The sequence below is a fragment of the Hipposideros armiger genome, unplaced genomic scaffold (assembly GCF_001890085.2).
Source record: "Hipposideros armiger isolate ML-2016 unplaced genomic scaffold, ASM189008v1 scaffold_161, whole genome shotgun sequence".
In the NCBI taxonomy this organism is placed as follows: domain Eukaryota; kingdom Metazoa; phylum Chordata; class Mammalia; order Chiroptera; family Hipposideridae; genus Hipposideros; species Hipposideros armiger.
Window position 1 is genome coordinate 409,630 of NW_017731511.1, and position 23,760 is coordinate 433,389.

The following is a 23,760-nucleotide window of genomic DNA, read 5'->3' on the forward strand; positions in this document are numbered from 1 at the left end:
AAAGGAAACAAGCAGACTTCTACAATTGAGTCAGGTGTAAGATTGCGGGGAACACCTTTAAAATGAACAGTCAGGGAAGGCCTCACGGAGGCAGTGCCATTTAAATTAAGAATCCAGTTATCAGAGGAGGAGTGGGGAGCAGGTGGGAAGGTCCTGAAGAGTTTGGAGTGCACGAGGACCTACTATGAGGTCAGGGTGGCTGAGGCATAAAGAGCTCTAGACATGCAGCAAGCGAGAAGAGGCAGGTAGATCATGCAGGGCCTACGAGGTAAGGCATTTTGATTTATTCTAACTGCAATCTGTTTTAATTAGGGAGTGACAATGATGATGATGATAGCAGCTACCATTCAATAAGCACCAGTTCATTACATAGGGCTTATTCTATAGGCTCCATACTAAATGTTTTAACATCATTAGTCGTTTAATCTTTACATCAAGCCACAGAAGCATGGATAATTCCTCTTTCTGTTTACAGAAGAGAAAATTGAGTCTTAAAGTGTTTAGTTCTCTTGCTCAAGATTGCAGCTAGTACAACGGGTCCTGGAATAATGTCATTTTGTAGTAACATTGTTTCTTTTTAACATTGATAAGATGCTGCAGGGACTTAACTTGTTTATATTCATTAGTCTATGGTAAAATCGGTTTTGCCATATATCATTTCACTTTAAATCCCAGGACCTATTGATGACACTGAGGACTTACGGTGCATGTGACATCATCGAATTTCTGATCTGTAAAAGGTTCCTCAAGATGCTTTGCTGAACATGGATTGTTGGGGAGGAGAGAGGATGAACTCAACTGGGAATTCGTGTGGTTCAGGTGAGAGTGTTGGCATAAACAGGTGGTGGCATGGTGGTGGACGGTTTTAGAAGGAACAGGCATATATTTGTTGATGGATTTGAGGTGGGGGATGAAAGAGAGACTGGGTTCTGCTGCCATTTAATGATACAGGGAAGATTAAGAGAGGAACAGGTTTGAAGCAGCCTGGGCCTGTAATTTGTGTGGCCAGGGAACTAATAACAGAGTTTATGTTTTCAACCGGTTGAAAAAATAAATAAGAGTGGTATTTTGTGACACATGCACATTATGTGAAATTTAAGTTTCAGGTTCCACCAATAAAGTTTTGTTGGAACACGGGCACTCTCATCTCTTTAAATAGTTTCTATGAGTGCATTTATGTGACAGCAGCAGAGCTGAATGGGCCTGCAAGGCCAAAAATGGTAACTATCAAGCCCTTTACAGAAAAAGCTGGTGGAGCCCTGCGCTAGTGCAACATCCCATTTGGTAAGAGAAAATTAATGGCATCTTGTCAATAAAACTTTTCTTTACTAAGTTTCCCCCAAATATATTAGTACTAAGAAAACTGAATTCAAGTTCTCTCTCTCTCAAGCATATTTTCTACACTGCTAATTAAAAAAAATAAATAAATAAAGACAAAGAAACACAAACATTTTTAGGAAAACCTTTTCAAGACCTCTAAATGATAAAGGACCCATATCATTGAGGCTAGTGATTTTAGTGAAGCCAGGCTTCATTATAACATATCTCTATATAAACTATAAATTATATATAATTTGTAAATTATAGATATAACATATTATAAACCAGCTGTTAAAAGAGCAAAAATAGCTAATATTTCTTAACCAAATGGAAAAACTACTGACTTTAGGACAGGAATAATTTGGAATTTCACCTGTTGTTGTCTTAAAGATCATCTTCCCTCAATTTCCTTTCCCTTAATGGATACAGTGTTACTTGAAACTCCCAGTAGAACATTAATGGTGCCTAAATGTCTTAGTGTTAGCTCTGAATAGTTGTGAATTTGCTTCATAGGTGGATTTGGTAATGCTGACTTAAAGACAAATTCAGCTTCCTAAATATGCACATCTCTGACGCTGAAGGATATTTTATGGTAAAACTTTTTTTCCATAACATACCCATGTGATATGAGAAATATGGTAGGCAGAAAGAATTTATGCTACTAAAAGTTGTTTGCAAAAGAGATTTTGTTATTACTTTTAAGTTGTGAGAGGACCGAAAGTCTCAAAATGTATATGTTTTATAACCCATGGTTAAACTACAAACTAAGGATTCAGAAGCAGTTTTAAAAGAGAATGTTTTCTTTCTGATTTTGAGTGTTTTCATGTGTCACATAGACAAGAGATACTTTCACAATCAAAACTAGGCATGCATGTTTCCAGATTGAAACCAAGGCCATAGCAACATCAAAACCATGGTCAAGATGTAGTATTGCTGGGGTTAAGGAAATATATTCTGGAGATGGACTGCTTGGGTTGGAATCCTGACTGCTGCTGACTTACAGTGCAGCCTTCAACTCCAGAGCTATCTGTGAAGTCGCCTAATCCCTCTGAGCCTCACATTCCTCCCTGGCAAATTGGGATACTAATTTAAAGAATTAAATGAAAGAATGCAAATACAATGCTGAGCTCAGTGCCTAGTACAAATCAAGTGTTCAATTTCAACTAATTATTTTGGAAAGACACACTCACAAATCCAGAGGTACTCTTTCATGATTTTATGGGTTTTACAGAGCTTTTGGGTAAGTATAAGAGAGTTAGTAACAGTTCCAAAGGTAATAATCTCTATGATAAAGTTCACCTATTTGTACCAGTAAAAATGAAACAAACCCATAGGACTAGTTTGTCAAAGGTAAAATGTGTAAACAAGGGACTAGATGGTGGTGCGGTCATACCATACAGACTTTGTTCCTCCCCGGGCCTGCCTCCTCTAAGATGGTCCTAGAAATTGGCATTCACCTATGCATATGAGATACGCTTATGTGGAGGGAGGTATGATGTACTGGGGACATGGAGTAATTCCAAGGAGGAGGCTCTGGGCTGGGAACTTTAAGAACTGGTAGATATTTTATAATCTCCTTTCGCGGCATTTAGGCAAACCTGGACTACCTACATACAACAGGGCTAGTTCTCACTCTGCAGATCATTTCCAAGACAAAAGAGTCAATATAGTCCTTGGAAATTTTCTCTAAAACAAAAACAAACACAGTCACTCCACAGGTTACGCTGAGCATGCTCAATGGCTTTTTGGAACATGCTACCCTGGGGCGTCAATGGTAGGGGATCCTTGTAGGATATTTAGCAGTGCAAGCTTTAAATGATAGATGGATCTGATTTTTGGAATATAGTCTAGCAATTTCTAGTGGCTTCTTATTATTATTATTATTAGTAGTAGTATTTTCTCTTAAGAGGATGCGGGGAAGAGGAAAATTTCCCTCTACTCTTTTATGTTCTTCTGGATGGTCTAATAATCAAATTGACATGAGACATTTACAGGAGACAATAACCAAATTTAATTATGAACATATATATGAGGGTTCCCTAAGAATAGGGGACCCAAGCCAAATCAGGCAGTTGAGGCTCATATGCTCCTTTGATCTAAGGAGAAAGAGGGAATGGGGGTAGTGGTTTAAGGCTTCAAAAGAGGGGAAGGCAATTCACCTGAAGATGAACAAGCAAATGTTTAGCAAACAAATGTTTGCTGGGCTAGCCTTAACAATGGGACAGAGAGGGCACTTTAATGGTTTTTGCTAGGTTGTCCCTGTCCATCACACCTAGTTCATATTAAACTATAGGTATCTATGAAGATAACTCCCTTTTGGAGCAGGTCCTCCATCTAAATTATTTTAGGCAGTTAGGGAAAAGGTCAAGTTTTTTTGTTTGTTAGTTTTTCTGAGTCTTTTTTTTTTCCTTAAAAAACAACCAGTTAAAAATAATCAATACTCCCCCAAAATGGTATATTTGGGGGTGGCAAACTTTGTTCCTGCTCAGGGACAAGTAGGAGTTTCATTTCCTGAGTGTGAGGTGCACTTATGCAGAAGGGACTCAGTAGACTACAAAAGGAATGCCCAGGTTAAAATGGTAGGTTTGGGGTGGAAGAGGATACCTGAAAACTTTGTAGAATATGCTTGCTGCTCTCTGCAGTGAGGTAAGGAAGAAAAATAGTGGAAGTCAGATCGGTATAGGGTTAGAAAGAAAGGAAAGAGAGAGCAAGGATGGGTGGATTCTAATTTCATTCCTCATCAAATGTCACTTAGGGCACATCCAGAGTAGCATCCTCTGCAGTCTAAAAATGACACGAGGCCATGATACACTGTGCTAACTCAATCAGTTCACTTCTCTGTGGTAGAATGGAAAATGGTCCCCCAAAGATATCAGGTCTCAATCCCTACATTTGTAAATATCACCTTACTGTGAAAAAGGGTCTTCACAGTTGTGATTTAAGTTAAGGATCTTGTGATGCGGGGGTTATCCTGGATCGCCTACATATCCTTACAAGAGGGCGGGAGAGTGAGCTTTCATATACTTGTGAGCAGTTATGTGAAAACAGAGACAAAGACTGTAGTGATGGGGCCACAAACCAAGGGATGCCAGTAGCCCCCAGAATCTGGAAGAGCAAGGAATAAATTCTCCCTTAGAGCCTCTGGAGGGAGCATGGCTCTGACTGGGTCCAATGATACTGATTTTGGACTTCTAGGTTTGAGAACTGTAAGAGAGTAATTTTTCTTGTTTTGAGACACCCAGTTTATGGTAATTTGTTACATCAACAACAGGACTCCAATACAACACCATCAGAACTTTTTATCATCACTCTAATTATTATAGATTTTCTTTGCTCTATTTGCTTATTGTTTTTTTCCTTCCTGAACTCATTTTCAGACATCACAAAATTATAATTTTCCTTTCTGTTCAGTTAGATTACACTGTGTGTGCCACTGTAAACACAATTTCTTTGGCTCATTTTCAGGATGGTAAGTCATAAAAACAATGTATACCAGTCACCAGTGAAATTCTCAAATTATTTCTTTTCACAGAACAAATATTTATCAAACTGCATTCCAATTAAGTCAAGTAATTATGCCCTTAAGAGACGCAATTTTCAAATTTATTATCTCAAAACTATATACTACAGATGTTCAAGTTTTAATGTGTATCTATCTGGAAAACTATAAAGTAACTGAGTCACCCAAAGACAAAATATAATAAACTATTTGAATATTTATAACAATGTGTTTGTCTTTCACTGTCAGAGTTACGTGAATAGAATCCAACACAAAGATGAACTGAAATGAGTGATGAAATAATGTTGTGTTCTTCCAGTGGGTAAAACACAGCCCTAAGTCATTCATGTGTGCACCATATTGTTCATCAACTCCTTCACTGCCCTTAATGGTGTAGGGGTGACTAGAAAAGGTACATTAAACATCGCCGAGTACCTGTCACCAGCAGGGAGCAGCTCTTGTACTGGTTCAATATTTTACCTGTGGGTATACATTAATATTCCAAAGCCATATTTCATAAGTCTCCACAGAGTCTAGTTTTAAAATGACAAGTCCGCATCTCTAGAACTGTCAAATGAAGGAGTTGGACTTGGAGATCTCTCTCCCACCTCTACAGTTCTGTGAGGATAAGACACCCATTTAGTGTTACTACCTTGGTATTTGGGGACTAAGTCAAAGCTTTCAAATGGACTGACCAGGTGGTGCTGTGATGTAGCAAAGAAAGCAGCCAGAATGAACATCTGCATGTGGACAGTTCAAGCGCAGGGTTGGGACTAGGATCCAGGTGCTTTTTTGACTGGATGAAGCTTTTTACTATAGCCATCCCGAGGACAAAATAGCTGTTCTAGACACATATGGGTCTTATGTTAATATCATTCAGGCTATATCAAAATGTGTTTTGAAACAATGAGTAGTAGACTCATTTGGTATAATCTTGTCCTATTTGACGTATTTACTTATTTTTATCCAGTCAACAGTTGAACCCAACATGAGCTCATCTCTCACGCCAGGTGGAATGTATGCCTCACAAGTGCAAAAAAAAGGGAACCAGTTCCTTCACATAATTAGAAATTATCCCACAAACGAAGGTTCAGTGTAGAGCTCTGTGAGCTGCCTATTTAACTCTACTTAGAAATACACACATACACACACACACACGCAAAAAAAAAAAATCTGAATTTCCATAAAGAACCTGGGGAGAAAAAAAAAAAAAACCTTATGTTTAAAAAAGTCCTAGTTTCAAAAGTTATGTGTAATTTAATATTTTGGAATTTCATGGGAAATTTATATATATATATATGAGTGTTATTGATTTTAAAGCTTTGGGGAATGAATCGCTAAAACGTTGTTTACATGCTGCAGCATAGTTTTGTACTTCTGAAGTGATTTCTAAAAGCTTTTCAAGGAAAGTTAGTTTGGCCAATATCAGGTCATTTTAACCCCCATGCGCTGAAGATAAGCAGCTCAGCTTGGTTCTTAAATTAATAGAAAGCATGTTTTGCTTCAGGAAACGTCCACTATATCAGAAGGCAGGAAGGGTTCTGGACCCCCTTTGCTGGTGGGCATCCCCTGCTGGCCTGGTGCTGTCCGATTTGTCCCTTTGATCATGCAAAGATTGGAGATGAACTTCAGTGGTGTGAACGCTGATTGTTTCCTCTATATCTAAGCATTTTTTTCTAGCATCTCAAAAAGTCCTGCCCACCTACCACCAAAAACAAAACAAAACAAAAAAAAACTAGATTTTTTTTTCTCCTTGTCACTCCATCTGTAGAACAAACTCAAGTATTAATACAACTGGAAAATTTATAATTATCTTGGTAAACTTCCTTTTTTTAAATTTCAGCATATAGAAAAGCAATTGTATACATCATGTTTATATGTATATAACCTCACATTTATGAAATTGACTGCATGACTAGCTGGAAAGAGAATCATTTTAAAAGCTGATAAATATTTTAGTCCTTCCTCCACCACCTCTTCAAAAAAAAAATAGTCAATGAAGCAAAATAAAACAAACACCAACCGAAAGAAAACCTTCCAACATGTCTTTCAATATGCTGATTTACAACTCCAAGAAAGGACTCAGAGATACTGACTTAAGCTTACAGAAACTGTTTCCTTGCTGTTGATAAAGTATAAGCAATATCCTATTTCCTTCCATGAACTGAAGAATTGCTTTCTCTTAATTATCTACCTCTGATTCTCAGACATCGTTCTTTACACTGTGGCTTAGGTCCACTTGATAGCTGTGTGGCTCGGGAAGGTTACTTAACTTCCCTGTGCTTCAGTTTCCTCATTTATAAAATCAGAAATATTTAAGTGTTGTCTTAAGAAGATTTTAGAAAATGTGGCATAAGTAAGCACCTCCATCTAATTTGCTATTACAATTACTGCTATTATCATTACCATTACCTAAAATGTACACAAACTTAGAGATGCAACTTCATTAATGCTTTAGAAGGAAATTCTGTGGATGCTTTATTCTATTTAATTACAGTCTATAATATAATTAGCATATAATCATAGATGTATTCAACATGACACTATCATAATAATTTATTTCAGAGATTTTGAAATATTGACTCAATTATATAAAATATTTTGAAAAGCCTATACCCAGCAAAGTTTCATCCTTATTACTTACTACCTCCTACTTCTAACAGAACCCATCTGCCCACAAATCCCCAATATTACCAGCTCTGTTCCTGCCACAGTAAAATGGAGCCTTAGCAAGTTCACATCTAATTTACTATCGAACTAAAACCCTAGCGTCTCATTAGAGAATTCCCAAATCCCCTGCTTTTGTCAAACCAAAATGAATATCTTTCCTTGTTGGTGAATATATGGGTTTCAGATAACCACTGTGCAAGCTGGTGAACTTCGCTTTTCTAATTTATGTTTTAATTAATTTCCTCTCTACCTCACTTTATTTTGTGCATTCTTTCCCTCTCACATGTTTGTAACACTTCCTAGGGAATAACACCTTCATTCTGAATTACAGGTTTGCTGAATGCATCCTTAGGTAATTAAAATGTTAAAGACAAGATTCCACTATGATCCTTTTAACATTTCTCTGTGTGATTAATCAACCATTAAACATATAACTAATTGAGATAAATTTTGTTTTTCTCTGCAGTTTTCACTTGAATCATAAAAATAATAGGGGCAGTTTTTCCCTGGATATACGGAACGGATATAAATTAACATATAACATTGTTAACAAATATCTAACTATCAGTTTTTAATTTACACGATTCCATTATGGTTATATACTTAATCCAAAAATATAATTAAAATTAAAAATTAATAGTCATTCAGATTCTCTGTCATTAGAAACCAGTAAGGATGGGCTTAGACATATTACTTCTAAGTGATCACTAAAATTAAATTAAATTAAATTAAAATTAAAAAATTAAAAAGATTTAGCTATATTTCAAAAGGTTATAAATATGATAGGGTTTTAAAAACACACTTGTATATTGGAATCTTCCAGGAACATAATTAAACTGAACACAAGTCTTGCTGCATCTATAGAGTCAAAATGGACAGAAGACTGGGAAGTTCAGACAGAGACTTAGGTCCTCAACCAATTCCAATTCTGCTACTTAGGAAACAATCCAACTCACTAAATTATTAAGGCCAGTATTGCTAAGAACACTTACTGATATTTTTATGTCTGCTCTTCGTTTGTAACACACAGTTTTTGTTAATAAACATAAAACAGGTAGCTAGGCTGAAAAGCGATGCCCTCATTTTGGCTCTAGGTGACTTCCAAACAAAATAAATATAAAATCCCATGAACGGAGTTGAGCTAATGAGGAAACAAACAAACAAGCAAACATGAAAAGCAGAAGCATTAAACATGCTCCATTTTGAGTTGTTTGGATACTATAATAGCTATCTTCAATTTTGCATTCATTTCTCTATGTAATTGATATAGGGGTTTTGTCAAAAACATTAATTTACCAAATAATGTGATCTATTTGTCATCACAAAACCATCGAAATATTCATTTTGGAAAAAACATTTCTAACATTTACCTTAAGTGTTAAATTTGTACTTCCCCTAAGTTCAATTTGAAGTGGATAAGACCCACATAAATTCATTATAGCAAATGTCACAGTAAGGAAAGTATCCCTAATTATTTCACACTAATTAGTTCAGATAGTAAAAGGTTCTGTTTTATTTATCTTGATGCTCATGGCTGATGATTTGGGACAGTAAATGCTGTCACATTTGATTTTAAATGTAAAAATATCGTTACCTGGATTTAGTTTCTTTACGTGTTTTAATACTGTCAGTGGTAAAATATCGCATGAAAGAGAGATTTTTAAAAAATTCTTTACCATTGATAGCTCAATTGCTAGTTTTTCTTTTTCTATTTTTTTCTGCATTGAACTTCATTAACTACATGCTCTTCCAGTATTTATATCATTGTTATAATATATATCATTGTTAAAGGCAGTATCATTCCAGTATCATTGTTAAAGGCAGAGATGCAAAGGGAAACTTGAGAAACCAACATTAGCCTGGTTAATTGTTTTTTTAAATCTTTATATGTGCTAAATAAACATTTAATGTTCTCTGTACTGCTTAAATAGCTCAAATATTAATTCAGTGGTGCTTTTCAAGTGCTGTATAATCCTAAGTATTTAATCCTGTGATCATTTTTATCTGAATAACAGTCATCATTCTTCTCTTCTATTGTCATAATCGTTGTGTTTCCATGGAAACTGTGGCGAAAGAATGAAGTGGTAAAACACCTCATTTTCAGGTCTAAGTTGACAGTGTTGTTTTTCATTAGGTGCCTCCATTATTTAGATAGGTAAGAAAATAAAGAGTGGTTCCCCAAATGATACAGAATATTGGGTGATCTTTTACAACTAAGAAATTATGTTTCTAGCTTCAAGAAGTTAACTCATTCTGTTGAAAACTAGTTATTTGGTGGAGTTTTTTTGTTTATTTTTATTTATTTATTTATTTTTTGTATTTTATTGAATTGCTTGGATTTTCTGTTATCATGTAAAATTAAATAAGGAAAAATAAAAATAAACTTTAAAAAGAACCAGTTATTTGTTATACTCTTGGTAAATACATTTCAATCTTTACCAAGTATCACTAAACCCATACAGCTAGGTTTTAGATATACACTTAAAATAGAAAAATATTTAATGCTCATAAGGGGATTTAGCGAAATCTTCTAAAATCTATTTGGAGCTTTGGCCAAAATATTACTTCCTATATATATATATTTTTCTAAAACATCATAAATTAAAAAGAAGGAACCAATTGTAAGTTAAATACAAGGTAACTCTATTTAAATCTATGAAGAGTTCCAGAGGAAACTGGTTATGTTTGCTTCTAGAAAGAAAGATTTCCATCTTGCTCTGTATATATTTTGAATTATTTGATTTAAAAATAAGTATAGGTGTTAATTCTTAGAAGGGAAATGCAGACAGTTTTCTGAAATAAACATCCTAGTTAATAAAACGTCAGGAAGTTAAAAGAGGCTTTAAGCAGTTGAGTAAAATGTTAGGATTTTGGTGTGTGGCTTTTCACAGAGTAAACAGCTTCTTTTTGTTATTCCCACAGTAGAAATAATGGTCAGCTTCTAAAGTGGCATTTTTTCTTTAATATTTTCTCAACAAAGCTGGAGAGTTGGCCAAATTACTGAGAAAATGGAAGCATTTTGTTGCTCTGGAGAAATTGATAGTAATCACCCTTAATGTGGGTGCTTCCTGTCTGCTAAAGAATTACAGGCCTTGGAATTCATTACAAAGACAACAAAATTAAGATCTTGGCAAAGACAGAAATAAACAAAAATACAAGTGATATGGATATTGCAAAGCCTCCTCTCCCTTCTCTCTCTGGTAGGGAAGCTGCTGAGATAAAAATTTTAAAAAATTAAAATGTATGGCTTGTTACGTTTTCTAAAACCTGCAGATGAGGAGGTCTCAGTCTCCTTAAAACCTAAAATAAGAAATACATTTCGAATGCAAACTCAGCCTGACATCCAAACCAATACATATATAATTTTTTTCTTTTTATATAAATATTGAATGTCTTGGAAAGCCACCAGCTCTCCGGAGGTGATGACACTTATTGGTATCTGGAAAAATTTTTTAGTTTAATTGGTATTATAAGCTAAGTTATCATCCTTGGCTACCCCCTATAATAATAAAAATTTCCTTTGATGTATGAACATGGATGGGAAATTAGAGTACCTAAAAAGCTTGATGTGAAAATCATTCTTAAGAAATCGTGAATCTAGCTCCTAACTTAATATGCTACTTCCTTAGAATAAGGTGGGAATGGTATAAACTTATATAGACCATATTGTGAGTTAAATAATATATTTATTTAAAGAAATGATTCCCTTACTGTTTCTAATTTTTAAGGCCTCGAAGCAAAGGGACCCACTAACAGTGACCACGCTTACTTAGCACCATTTCTGGCTAAGAGAAACAGGGGTAACCTTGAGAAATGGGTGATTTTGGGTCTACTTGGGACATCTTGTTATTCAGAAAGCAAGGGAACTCTTAGCAACTAATGGACTATGTTAAGAGGAAACAAGGAACCAGACTGATATACTCAATGTATAAAAACTCATGAATTCATAATGATTAAAAAAAAAAGAGCAAAAAATAAAATGGAAGACCCTCGTTTGTCACAAAGAAGTGACAAAGGCACCAATTACTTCCTCTGGAAACTGGTAATTGATGGGAAAGAATAAAAAGCATCCACCCTGCCTGTCTTGAATGAATAGAATGAGAGTAAATAGTTTATCGGATTCTTAAGTTAATGGTGCAGAGTGTTTTTAGAGGAGAATTTCAGTTAACAAATATTGAATGAATGACTGGTATTGGATAATGATCATGTTAAAAGCCTAATGAGGTAGTTTGTTCAGGCAATGATCATCATTGGTATTAAAACATTTAACAAAAGGTTAAGAGCCAACTTTACAATGAAAGGATTAGACTGTCACTTTCTAATCTGTTCCAACTTCAAGTAGCTTAAAGTGAAACAACCAGACACTGTTTGCTTTCTGTTACAATGGAATATTGAAGTACACTGAACCTCCTAAGAAGCTTTCTTGCCACAAAAAGTTCAACATGAAACTAATCAATTCTTTGTTTGATGACCCTCTATAAGAAATACAGAGGATAGAGGCAAGGTAGATGACACCATCTACAAACAAAAGGACAAATCTGAAATGGGGGACCTATACCAGAACAACTGATTCAGTTTCTTCAACAACCTCGCAGGGCTATTGAGGGGGCTTTTCTAGATTTAAGGAGACTTAACATGCAATGTATAAGATTTGTTTTGATGCCACATCAAATAAGTCAGCCAAAGAACAGTATTTGAGACCACTGAGGAAAATTGAATAATGACTATTCATTTTATTAGGCGCAATAATGATACTGTGGTTATGTAGAAAAGTGCCTTTATTCTTAGAAGATACATATGCAAGTTGTATTTACAGGGAATGATATGATGCTAGTGATTTTTAAAAAACATCTCAGTAAAAAAATGTGTAACAAGAATTAGATTAAGTGATTGTGGCAAGAGATTGATAACTGTTGAATCTGGGTGATGTTTATAAGGAGAAGAGTTTACTGTACTACCTTCTCTGATTGAAAATTTGCCTGATAACAAGTTCCAAAAAATGTATCTTAGGGAAATGTATACATGAATGATTAGGGATCTAAAATTTCACAAAAGGGTAGCAGACATTTGGTAGCCAGTGTGAACCCTGTTCTAATCATTTACAAATTGTGTGGCTTTGAGAGTAATCCTTCCAGGCTTCAGTTTCCTCATCTGTACAATCAGGTAAAAATAAGAATAGTTGCCTCATTGTTAAGATTAAATGAGATAGTTCATACAAGTCTTGGCACATAAAAAGTGCTCAACAAATGCTAGACATAATTGTGACTATCACTATATTTATAATCATTACAAATATGAATAGAACAGGATATTTACACATTTTAACATTTTATAAAGTACTTTCAAATACATTTGTTTAGCTCATTAATAATAATATATTTTGTTTTAATGGAATACATTTAAATTTTCTAGATTCTTTGGACTTCGAGTTGTTTCAATTACCTCAGCAATTTAATTAACGTGTTTATTTTATAAAAGTTATTTTAACAAATTACTAATTTTCAAAGAAGTAAAATGAAGTACTGTATGTTAATAATGCTTTTTGTTTATAGTTTAGAAACATGAGTTTCTGCTGATCTTCCTGGTCCTCACTAACATTAATATCCATTATAGCAAAACTAATTTGGATTATTTGAACTTTCTGGTTGTTGAGGTTTTTCATGATTAGGGGCTTATACTAGCAACTAGATACTATTTATATCTCTAATAGTTACAGAGGTAAACCTGCATTGATAAGAATCAGTGGTGATTATAGGATTATTAAAGCTTTCAGATTCTGAAGAGACAGGTCAAGAATATAAATGAAATTACTCATAATTAAGAGATGGCTTTAAAAAACTGGCAGCAGTCCCCAAGGGCAGGATAAGTTTATTTTTAGCTTTGTTATATTTGTAAACAGAACGCAAATATCACAACCTGTTTAGGGTCATTTTTGAAATGTAGTGAAGGTTTTCAATCAACTAATTCGATAACTGGCAAATGGAAATAAATCCACTAGAACCTAGAGGTCTGGGGTGAATGTATGAAGCTCTTGGTCTTATTCAGCCTCCCTGTCCCTCCCCCACCCCCACCCCCAGTCACAAATATATACCTAAAGGGGTCAGGGGAAGAACTGCTAAATATGAAGGAAGTTTTAAACTTAATCAAAAATTTGTCAACAACCACATCTTATAACACTAAAGATGACAGAATCCATAGATATTCGCAAACAAATCTACATGATCTAAATCCTCCCTTGGCTTAAAATCCTCTCTTGGCTTGAATTATTCCTATAATTTTCTTTTATATGGAAAAACATTTTGATAAAAATAGATAAAAATCCTTAGACCGATATAGATGTCCCTTCTAAGTGTTCACACAACATTCCATATTTCCCTCATTAAATAACTATCATCAACAATATTGTTCTTTCACTTATTCAATTTTAAGTGTCTCAAGAGGACAGAACATACCCTTTGTTTTGTATTCTCTTTGCCTAGTACAAATGTGCCTGGTGTATTTATTAGAACTGAATAAAGTGTTGACTTAAGTCTTCACAATAGTGATGTGGACATGGAAATGATACTACTGGCCTATCACTAGATTGACATGTGCTTTGCTTATTGAAAGATGTGCACCTTGTCCCGCTCACTTTCCTGTCTTGTCCTTAGATTCAACCACACACATTTTCAAGGTATCTAATTAACCAAGGGGGGCCGGGGGTGTCATCTGTAGCCATAAGGTAAGTCTAACTATTGAACACATGCAACAGAAACCATCTATTTTTAAAAAGTAAATTGAAAGTATGACAAATAGTACAACAGAATAGAAAGGGAGGCATTCATATTGATATATTAATTTCGAAACCTGTGTTTGCTACAATCACATTAAGAAATTCATTTTTCATCATACCCACTCTGTGCACACACACATGGAAAACACTCATAAATCAATACTGCTACATTTGATTCACTTTCAAATAACAAAAATGCTGGTCATAATCCACTACATGAACTTCACAACCCCGTAGTGGTGTATAACCCAGTTTGAGGAACACGCTAAAGGTTTATTCTTTTATACTAATCCCAGAGGTCTACTGTTTTAACTTACTCTCCTTGGGGTCTTTTTTTAACAATCCCAGATCCAATGTATTCCCATTTCTTACTAATTTTCTTCTCTTGCACAGAAATTTCAACATTCCTTGCATTTCAAAAGTTCATTTTCTGCACCTTAAGATGTAGAGATGGCAACGCCTTTGGATGGACATGGTTATGTCTCTCTAATTGTTTTTGTCTATTTCTTCAATCAGAGGAGAGTCAAACTGACCAGTGCTCGGCTCGTGGAAGCACTTGCGGAACAGTACTCATGTCAATTGGAAGCAGGTCGACGATATAGCATCGTGTTGGCAGAATCTATTGTTTGTGATTACCACAATTTGATAGAATTTAAAGAATGCCATGCCCTTTATTTATAAAAGTTAATGAAACCATATCGACAGAACTTGTAATGTAAAAATGCTCCTATTTGGAAAGACTGTCAAATTTGTGACTTCTAGTTCTCAAAAGCACCTCTATTTTTGCCTGCAGCACATTCGTTCTTTTTTGTAGCACATTCAATTTCACAGCATACAGCTGTATTATATTACCAATGTAATATCAGTCTTCTATTGTAGATGTTTGTTTTACCTAAAATCTGTTTTCTGTCCTAATACAATGCCATATTTTACTATTATAAACCGAAGGGTCATATGAGCAGAAAGAAAATGCATTGTATTATACACAAAGCAATTACATTTGAGATTAGTATAGTGACTTAGCATCTAATGTGAAAAAATCTCACAGCAATGTGCAGAACAAACTGAGACGCAGTGTTTTCCCAGCTTCAGCTAATCTAACTCTAATGTCCTCAAACAACAACAAAGCGTTAGCTTCCTTGGGAGCCAGATTCTCCCAGCGAATTCTCCTACAATGCTGAAAATTCTGTTGCTTGGAAGGAGTAAAAATGATTCTTTAAAAATCTTGAGTGTTAGGTAGAATCCTAAACAATCTTAATTGAGTGTGGAAAAATCATTTTGTATTAATTTGGTTGTATTTTAACATTGGAACTCACCAAATATTGGCAAACCCTGCCCTTCTGGAGCTTAAAGTCTTGTCTGAAGCCAATATGGTACTCACATTGCACCTAAACTTTTCTTCTGAAAGTGAAACTGTACGAAAGCAAGGCCATTTTCAACTTTTGATAAACTTCTGTGCCTGATACCAAATTTTAATATTATATATATTTATAAAATACATAATACCTGAACACAATTTTAGTGTTCCCCCACCCCAATGATTTTGCATTTTTTTGTCTTCTATTTGTATCAGTTGTTCTCAACCAGGGGTGATTTTGTCTCCCTCTTAAACCCCAACAAATATCTGGCAACGTCTAAAGATATTTTTGATTGTCATGATTTGAGATGGGGTATGCCACTGGCACATAGTGATGTGATATAATGGAAACCATATATTTTGTCTTTGTCCAGGGATCCTGGCACACGGCTCCTAAAACCTTTGGAATCTCTGGAGTGATAAGTGTGTCTTTGGCATGCTAATGAGATGACTGCAGGCTGGAGGTCCCTAGATAACTTCAGGATGGGGGCTGATCATCATAGCAAGGGGTGACTAGAGGGTTAGAACTTTTAGCCTTACCCCTTCAGCCTCTGGAGAGGGGTGAGCTGCTGGAGGTTGAGTTCAATCACCAATGGCCAGAGAGTTTATCAAAGCTGCCTACATAATGAGATCTCCATAAAACCCCCTAAACAGCGGGGTTAGGAGAGCTTTGGGGTTGGTGAATAGATCCAGGGGCTGAAAAGGAGCATGTGTGGGAGTTCTGTGCCCAAACATCCAGCTCTTGCCCCATACAGTTCTTTGATTTGACTATCCCTGAGTTGTATCCTTTATAATAAACCATTAATGGTAAGTAAACTGTTTTCCCGAGTTCTATGAGCCAATCTAGTAATTTATAGAACCTGAAAAAGGGGTTGTGGGAAGCCCTGATTTATAACCATTTGGTCAGAAACACAGGTGACAACCTGGGACTGTGACTGGTGTCTGAAATGGGGGCAGTCTTGTGGGACTGAACACTTAACCTGTGGGGTCTGTGCTAAATCCAGGTAGTTGGTGTCAGAATTGCACTGAATTGTAGGACATTCAGTTGGCATTCAGAGAGTTGGAGAACTGGTTACTGGTGTGGGAAAAAGCACCACTCATTGGACATCAGAAGTGTCATGAGTGACCAGCTCAGAATCGGATAGAAGCCAGCGATGCTAATCAGCCTCCTGTGATGCCCAAGACAGCCAAGCACAACCCAGAAGTATCCAGTCAAAGGGTCAATAATGCTGAGGTTGAAAAACTCTTATTTGTAATGTACAGCTGTGTAACATTTCTAAGATTTCAAAAACAGCAAAAGGGTAGGCTCACAAAACAAGGTTATGAATAAACGGATTTAGGTATAATGTTTATAAAACTATTAAAATTACAAATTAGGAACTGTAGTTAATACTGGCAAATCTAGAAGGAAATTTAAAATGTATAAATTAAATAATGTAGTATGGTATCTAACGATAGTAGCTTAATTTTTAAGTACTTGTAGTAATGATAGCATCAGAGATTACTTACGGGAAAAAAAAATCATAGTTTGAACCATATGAAATCGCCATTCTAGTAGGCTAAAAATGGTCAAATATTGACAGTTTCATATAGTCAAGTCTAATAAAATGAATGTCTTATTAACCACTTCATTTTTACTTACTTGAATAGTAATATCATTAAACAGCAAAATATTAACAAAATACAGTATTATAGGTGCCTTTAAATAATAACATAGATAAAAAGGAAGTTATATAAAGCAGATACAATGATGTAAGATATATCTATTTTTGAACAATATTTGTTGGGAATAGGTTGTGCTTTTTAGAGGAAGAATTACTTTTACTTAACTTTTATGATTTCTCAGTGTGGCTTGTGAACATAATAAACAGTTGAAAAATATGAGCTAGAAAAACATATCCTGTATAATGCAATTATTTTATTTTTGGTTTTTAAAAACTGAGGTATGGAAATCAGATTTCGGTAAGTAATTAAATGTTTCTTTTTCATTCCTGTTTCCTTGCATTTCCTCCTTGCTCCCCTATAGACACTGCCATGTGAAGTTATTGTTCATATCCTAATTTCAGGGCTGCAGAGAATATTAATCAATGCATATGTCAATAGTTTTCCAAAGTAGGGGGCTTATGTACTCTCCTAGTTCATGCCATCACTCAAAAAAAGCGCCATCTGTCATTTAGTCTGTTTATAAAGGCGTCATCTTGTCAATGGCATTTTTTTTTCCTCAAGGCAACTTTTTGGAGCCCATTTGAAATAAAGAATTATTATATACTCTAAAGCATATTCTTCACCATTAATTTAATTGTTCAAGCAATATAATAGAATTAAACGGCTAAGGAGGAAAAACTATGGCCCTCCTCTAGAACCGTGTCCAAAATTAATCTGTTGACTAGCATGGCAAGCAAGGGACCTTGATTTTGAAGAATAGCTCCTTGTACAAAATTGTTTTCTGTAAAATATATATTTTACTCAATTATGATATTTTGATAAGCCAATTTTAATAGCATAATAAGCACACCACACTTTTAAAATTCAGAGCAATTTTAGCAAAACAAACAAACAAACAAACAAAAAACCTGACAGGGTATTATTTATAGACCCAATGAGTCCTATTTTCCAAGTCTTTAAGCTGAAAATGGTCTTAAATTCATCAATTTAGGAAGTTGCTTCATCCCCTTTTCTAGGATATTATGATTATTACTATTCACTATGCTCAATTACTACTTTTTCCAGGTTGCCTAAAATATTTGAACTGTTTCTGAATACTAGAGTAATAGCTTTTGTTTCATATCTTTGCATGTCTGATATACATATACTAGGAAATAAGCTGGTTGCTTTAAGTAATTAAGAGTTTATAAAGTTGACTAATGTCAAATATTTGCAACTTTTGCAATTCATGCATTGGAGGAAGCTGGTGTGATATACGCAAATAGCTGTGAGTAACAGCCATGTTTCACTTCTATGGTATCTCATGTTCTTCAAATAACAATTTAAAGATGTAAATTAACACAGTATATTGTTTGTTGTATCACACAATTTATGCTGCTATTTTAATTCATTACTTAAAAATAATTTCTTCCTAAAAACATTCATGGGGAAAACGGTACAGCGTTTCCAGTTTCAAAGGTACACGATAGTTGTCTAATGGCTTTTTATTGAATGATAGCCTGGCTTATTATCATATCTAAATGTCACATTGGCAAGAGAAAATTGTATGTTTAATGATGAAATGAAAATTGCTCTCTTTCTAAAGGCTAATTTAATGACTATGAGTTATGAAAATGTACTTCAAGCAAAATTGCATGATTTTTGATTTAAATATTTTGAATAAAGTAAGCCCTAACAGCAATACATTCAGATTCTAAGAGGAAAGAAATATAACTTAGTGACTTCTATTAAAATGTAGACCCACAAATTATACTATGATCCTTTAGAGCAGTGGTTCTCAACCTGTGGGTCGTGACCCCTTTGGGGATTGAACGACCCTTTCACGGGGGTTGCCGGGTACTCGTATGTGGGTGTATCTGCATGTGGGCCTGGAGACGGATAGAGGAGCGGTGTCTCGGTTCCTAAGACCATCGAAAATATGTGTTTTCCAATGGTTTTAGGCGACCCCTGTGAAAGGTTGAGAACCGCTGCTCTAGAGTCTGTTTTCTATTGACAACCACAAAGGTGTCTTCATTATAAATTTAGAAAACAGCACAGGTGAAAATGTTGTTTATATAAAAGGAAGTTATGCTTCTAAAAGAATGGCTTGTTAATGTCCACATTCTAAGCATTTAACTAGAAAGGATTTCAAGATTATGATGTTTACAGATCAGGAGACAGGTCCAGAGATTCTAAGCTCTACCTTGTGCTGAAGGTCACATGGCGAAGTCCGTGTCAGTGTTGTGACTAAGGCCCAGGTCTGTGAGCTCCAAAGTATTATTCCTCTTGCTATGTGAACATGGTCTCGCCAGCACGGAGCATTAGCCTTGCTTGTTCTCACTAGATTTAATGGTTTTCTTTCTAGAATTTCCCAACCTTATATGTAAAGCAGGGTTAGAATTATGCTATATGCGAGGGATTGGCAAACTGAGGCTCGTGAGTCACATGCAGCTCTTTGGGTACGTACATGTGGCTCTGAAGTAAAATAGAAAATGAAAATAAAACTGTCGTAGTTTCATTTATAAAAATTTTAAAGGATATTATTCACATAATGGTGATTTCATTTGTTTTATGGCTCTTGAATAATTTTTAAATTGTCGGGAGGGGCAGGATTGGCTCTTCTGTCTCAAAAGTTTGCCGACCCCTGCTATGTGCTATCTTTACTCTAGTGAAAGACATTGCATTCATTGGGAAAAAAAAAAAGGTAGTTTAGGCACATATTATTTTCTAATTAAAACTGCTGAGAACACAAAGGGACCTACTATTGATATTATTAGATATTTTTTCCGATTTTAAAAAATGTATCGTATTACAATAGGCTCTAGGATGCCCGCATACCAAAAAGACACAAGCATTGGGTTGCTCTCTTTTCCATGACAGTTTGGGGCTCTGGAAAGGCTGACCTAATTGCCATATGGGACCAAATTCCCCTTAGGATTTAAAGAGCTCTTGATGCTTTGAAGTGAATTCCCAATTGTTATTATCTAATAGGACAACAGTGGAAAAGACTCATCTTTCAGAAAAAGGAAAGAGAGTCAGCAATCACATGGCTTCTCTGCAATCACCAAGCAAGTCAGCGACACTAGAATGTTCAATTATCTCTAGTCCTCTGCTCTGTCAATTAGAAAAGGTTGCATCCAAGGACATACTGGGATTCACCTTTATAAAGTCTGGCTACCTAGGGAGTCTTAATGATAAGCACTGCAGAGAAGAAATTAGCAAATGGCCTTTGAAAGTTTTAAAGTTTTTAATAAAACAGAAAACAAAATACTCCTAACCAAGGCCAAGCAATTGTGTCCTGAAAATCATTTTTTTTTTAAGGGGACCACCAAATCAGTCTCACTGCACTAGAAGAAGAAATTTACTTTGATGCTCTGTAGTCACAAATCACACTGAAGTATCAATCCATTAGCATTGGTAGCCTAACTGTTCTATACCTCTTCCTAGCCTGTGTACATGCACTGGAATTTGAAAAGCAAACAGCTCTTGCACAGCTGAAAGCCAACTTAGTTCAGGGCCAAGTGCTACAAAATTTTCAAGTCCCCCATGATTTGTCCTGCAATAAAATAAAAAACAATTTTTACTGCCCAAAGAATGGTACTGTCTTCTGACTCCTCAACCCTAATGGTGGTCAGCAAATTCTAATTCTGGTTTGAGGGAGATTTCAAATGCCATTCTCAGTGTTCTATTTAATCGGCATATAGTTCCCATTTTGGAATAGGGTACTGCTCAATGAATTCTTTCCATACGGGGGAAAAAAGAATTTTCCAGGCTCATTTCCCCAAGAATTGCTTAGACCAAGACCAAGTTGGTTTAAGTAAATTGTTGATAAGATTGTGGGAATACTAAGATCTTTATTCTAAAATGCCTGGCAGAAACACACCAATAAGAAAGTCCAACATTTCAAAGTCAGGGTGTTCAAAAGAGCAACCTTATGTGAGTTTGATTGTGCATTTAAAATCTTGTGTTTTAGATGCTAGACAACCTGAGGCATTTGGGAAGATGTTACCAAACAATACAGATTGTTGTTCTGATTTGTATAGCCTCATGTGTTTTTGAGATGCATTTGATGAGTGGATTTTCAAAGGCGTGAGCAACATCAGCAGTTCCCTCTCTGTGCCAAAGAGCACAAAGCAGCCGTCGTCCTGCAACAGAGTGAGCAACCAAAGTGTTGTCTCTGTTAATGAAATGTAATGAGAGAACATCTTTCACTGCCGTCACATTGTGTCAAACAACAAGGCTCACACCAAAAGTAATGCTGAAGATATCAGACAGGCTAAAATGTTCCTTTGCAAATGAACTTGTAAACAGAAGGGGAGCTTTAAGTCAATGAGGACACATTACAGAGCTGGGATTAAATCTAACGGCCCATATACAAGCAATATTCTCTACTGTTCTTGCAAAGACACAGGGTGACTGTGGGACTTCATTGTTCAGCAGCAATAAGTTACAGTCAACCCTGATGCCTCTGATGTTTTTGTGTGTCACTCTTTTCTCATGCACTGATGATATAGATCCTGCTTTACAGACTAGCCTTATTTCGGGCTCCCTACTATACCAGGGGTGCAAAAAATATATATACACATGACCTTTATTCACCTTTTGTTATCAGTATATATTGAACATTACAATTTTAATACAGTTTTTTCTTTTCTTAAAATGTGTATACATTTTTTTGCACCCTCTGTAGTTTCGTCTTTCTTGCTCACTTTTAATATTTCTTTTTGTATTAGGTGAATCTATTAGGAAAGTCCATTTTGGGGGGACAAGGTAGACAATAAGTGAATATGGTGGGGCACAGTGAGGAGAGGGTGGCAGACTATATATAGTTATTTCAAGGTGGGCCACTTTGTCCCTCCTTGCTCATTTTTTCTCTTTCCTCTTTGTGCCCAGTGGGAGACTCATGTTGTCTCCGGGACAAAAGGAGCTTATGTACAATTCTATGCTATGATGCTAGGGAAACAAATAATTCCTCTTAAGAGAATCTTTCATTTTTACTGGTTGTTTACAGGCAGGATAATATTTAAACCTTGAGGAATATTACCTAACATAAGACAGAAAAGCAAAAACCTTAACTAAGAAATCATATCACAGAGTGGTATAAACCTTATCCATGAAGATGACCTGACTTTCTCTTTAACGGGGTCTGCCTTTGTCTATGAAAGTTAAAAGAAATCGAGACCCACTTGCTTAGTCTTAAATGCTCTCAGTTTTATAATCTCTTTCTCTGCTGGGTTTTATATGCTTACTTCTCTCTCGATATTGAAGATCCATAATTTTCCATTTCACATTTCTGACTATTTTACTTGAAATTTCTTATAATTTTGTATAAGCTCATTGACTCTTCTTCAAATTAGATTCAATTTCAGTCTATGTTAGGGGACTCAATGCCTATCACCCCAGCCTACAATGAAAATGAACAAATGTTTTGATCCAACTGGCATTCATTACATAACACAATAGAACTCTCAATAATGCACAATATCATCATCTCCTCCCCCATTCTTGAAACACAGCTTTTGTCTTCTATGATGCATCTGAATTTTCTTCTATCACTTATCTCTCCTTTTAGGGTGTGTGTGTATGTGTATGAAATCCTTTTCCTTCCCCCTAAAGTTTCTCAAGAATCAATCCTCTGTGCCATGCTCCTCTCCTTCTCTACTTTCTGTCTCATCCACCATCTACCATCTAAACGCTCATTATTCTCAAATGAATACCATCTTCTTCTCTGAGCTCCACACCTGCCTAACCATATCCCAAAGGCACCTCTTATTTAACCTGAGCAAAAATCAGTTCATGACCACCCCACTCTTGAAACCTGGCAACCATACAATGTTTCTCTGTTTTAGTGAAAGCCATTGCCTCTCTCTGATATCCAGGACCCTAGATCCTTGCATCACCCTTGACCTTTTTTCCCTTCATCACCAATATCTATTTCCTTAAGAATACCTGTTGGCCTTGCCACCTAACTATCTCTCAAATGTTTTTCTCTACTCATACTGCCCTCGCTCTAGTCCTGTCTACCATCACATTTTACCTGATTATTCTCCCTGCTTTCATGTTTCACTCCTCCAATTACAGAGGAAAGAGTGTTCAATTATAATATAAACCAACTCATCTCATTTGCAAGCTTACATGCCTAAATCTTTAACATCTATTTGATCTCAGTCTTTTAATTCTAGGTCCCAGCCATATTTGTACTTGGGTTCCTCGTAATGTTTGGGGACTTTGCACATGCTGTTTCTCTGTCTAGAACACTCTGCACTTTCTTGCCCGGCTAATACCAACTAATTCTTGCTTAGCCAGTACCAGCTAATGCTTCAAGATTTAGCTCAAATCTAGCTACAGTGTCGCTTCCTCAGGGAAGCCTTATCAGAATGATTAATGTGTGTCTCTCCCCCACTGGACCATAGGCACCATAAAGGCAAAGGGCATGTCTATTTTATTCACTCCTTGGTATGTTGCATTTTGTAGTCACACGGAATATATTTGTTTGAT

At 35.7% G+C, this 23,760-nt stretch overlaps 1 protein-coding gene across 1 annotated transcript in view; it reads right to left on the bottom strand.

Moving 5' to 3' along the window:
• The window catches only part of PRKG1 (protein kinase cGMP-dependent 1), a 1,201,019-nt gene that overhangs the window by 79,617 nt on the left and 1,097,642 nt on the right, over positions 1-23,760 (bottom strand). The gene's annotated exons all lie outside the window — the stretch shown is intronic.